Source organism: Ambystoma mexicanum, chromosome 1q (genome assembly GCF_040938575.1).
Source record: "Ambystoma mexicanum isolate Mex_15411 chromosome 1q, UKY_AmexF1_1, whole genome shotgun sequence".
NCBI classification, from domain to species: domain Eukaryota; kingdom Metazoa; phylum Chordata; class Amphibia; order Caudata; family Ambystomatidae; genus Ambystoma; species Ambystoma mexicanum.
The window spans coordinates 1,418,584,522-1,418,587,617 of record NC_090922.1 but is presented as its reverse complement, the minus strand read 5'-3'; positions in this window follow the sequence as shown (position 1 = coordinate 1,418,587,617).

Sequence of the window (3,096 nt, the reverse complement as noted above, 5' to 3'; positions counted from 1 at the left end):
TTCAAAGAGCCACCTATATGTGAGTGGAAATGAATGCTGTGGACGTGTAGAGAAGAGAGCTGGCATACTGGATGAACGATTGAATCCAGGTACCCGCGGCCCATCACAGTGAAGACCCTGTAAAACCAGCCTTACTGTGAAAATTCCACACAGACCAAGAAGAAATCCAACACACACCTACACACTCAAACCGGGAGGATGAAGTAAGTAGGCGCAAGCCTCAGTATCAAATAATCACTACGATGTATACAATAAATCAGCAAGAAGAAAGAAGCCTGGTGTTGTGTGACTGCTCTGCTGTGTGTCTCAATAAGCAGCCATTTTAGGGTCAGGCATTTACCATGTGTGACTATCCTCTTCAGGTCGAACAGTGCCGCCATGTTGGACAGAAGTTGCTTTTATATGTCTTTAATAAATGGTATGTGTCCAAACACTAACTTGTACACACTAGCACTGATACATGTAATTGCTTAATTTGAAGGGGTTATTTAAATAACAATGGTGACATTACAAGGCATTCACTTAGTGTTTGGACAAACAGTATTACAACTAGGCGTTATAAGATGTCTGGCCATCACAGGGCCCAAAACTAGTTTCGATATATCCTTTACTGATGTTATTTGGTGGAAACATTAACTTGCACCCATGCTTGCACTTTTACAAGGTACGCAGAGCCTCTTTAAACATTATGGTGAATGTACAATGCGTTTTTGAGATGGTGGTATAATAGACGTATTGAAAGGCAGCTGTCCACTGGGTGAACAGAAATCTGTTTCACATCAGTAACATAACATAACATTCAGCCCAAACAGTTGGCTTTGACAATGCATGTTTCTGTAGGCTATCGTAGCCGGTGCCTTTCCGTGTTTGCGCATGGCTGGTGGGATGAATGCATGTTGCGTTTGTCAATGTCTGTCATAACACCTATTATGGCAGCACTTAAAAAGCCACGCTGAACAATACTGGTGTAGGTGCAGGAGTGTTTCCACCTGTGACGTGCAGCTTACACACTGATTCTACGCAGCAGGTGCATTACGCTGCTTTACTAAGAAGCAAACCAGTAGGACACACAGGGACCGCAACACTATGTGCATATCAACTGCATGGGAGTGGGTCAGAGAAACTCACATGCCAATCAAACAAGATACAGCCATTCACCTGATATGTTACTTAAACGAGTCCCATTAAATAGGATATCTTGTATTGTCATGAGTTCGTCGCAGCCCGATTTATCTTAGTATTCTGTTGTACTGCCAGCGGGAAAAGGGTGTTTATTTTGCTTTAAAGCAAAAAGCCACAACGAAAGCTACAGGCTATTTGGTGTGCAGTCAGACACTTTGTTTCCTTGCCTGCTCGTTGTTTTGATAATGTCATGTTATGTTATGTTATTTGGCATTCATATGGCACTCTATATATCATTGGTATGACCTCAAAGTGCTGGTAGGCTGAACGCCCTCGGGGGACCGCAGTCCAGGCCAGTCGAGAGAGTAGGGTGTTATAGGGTGCTTGGGTGCACCGATTATGTGCGCAGCTGGTGCTTACAGGAACTATCATTTTATTTATGTATTTCTTTTTTATTTGTATTACTTATACCGCGCCACATGCCCGTGGGCCTCAGGGTGCACGTGAAACAACACGAGCAAACACACAAGCAGTCAATGGAGGGAAAGGATGCAGGCCCCTTAGCAGGATTAGGCTTAAAAAGACGAGACCTGGTGGCTTTCTTAAAAGTAAGCAGAGAGGGCGACATTTGCATTGAGGATCCTGTCACTGTCATGAAGTTGCCTCAAATTGGGCTATTAAAAGTTGGATAAGTTTGGCAAATCCAATATACTATGAAAGTATGTGCGATTCAGTGTTCAGACGATAAATATATATATATATATATATATATATATATATATATATATATATATATATATATATATTCAAAAAAAGGAGCAAAAGGCAAACCGCACTCCCGCCCCTGTTAACAATCCTGCCCTGTTAACAGTCCTGCCCGAGTCATGACCACCTGCCACCACATGATGGCGCTATCCCTAACTGTAGCAGGCAGCAGGGCTGTATTGAACTGAGATATACGTTTTGATTTTAAAGCAAAACATGGATCTTCTTTTGTTTATCTAAGATTCACGGAAAACAATGAGGGCGGTGCCCCTGCACCTAACCAAACCAGCCGCCACTGGATGTAGATTTTATTGCAGTGTCGTTGCTGAAAAGTAGAACAGGCATATTCTCACCATTTAGAACAGGGGTATGCAACCTTCGCTCTCCAGGTATTTGGGACTACAACTCCCATCAGCCCAGCCATCATATTCAAGGGAGGGATCATTGTAGGCAAAGTCAAAATCATCTGGAGAGCCACAGGTGGAAGACCCCTGATCTAGATCATAATACTGGGGCTAAACAGCTTCCTTGACAGACTCCTAGACTGACATCAAAATAATCTGTACATTCTCCATTGGGGCCCCATCTAACAGATGCTGTATGGTGGAAATACAGAAAAATGATTACTGCATCTATATTCAATTGATTAAGTAGGCGCCATCGTTTGTTCCAATTAATGTAGTCAAATGCTGATTGTACATATTCTCTTTTCTATATGACATATTTATCCATGACAAGCAAAAGGTGGGATGCTTGATCGCTAGTCCACGCGCCCTTCTTGAAGTCGGCCAGAACGCGGTTTATGATGTTATCTATTATCATTCTACATAGGTGCCGAAGGAAAACGTCACTATAGACCTTACCTAATAAATCAATCAATGCTATTAGTCTGTAGTTTGCCGGGTTATTATAATCCCCCTTTTTAAAATTGGGATCATTGTTGCTTGTCTCCAGGAATCTGGGACGTGTGCAGGCGTAATGCAATATTTGTTAATTTTATTACCCACATTACCTGGTTTGTTTTGAAAAAAAAATCATCTGAAGGCCATTGCGCCCAGCGGCTTTCCACCTTTTTCGGCATTAAGGGCCAAGGGCACGTCTGACCTCCCATTGCGAAAACACTACATGGATAACATTCCTTGTGGAATCAGGATTGTCAGTCAAGCCATCTGCTGTTCCATCGTAATGATAGACCTTTCTAGAATGATT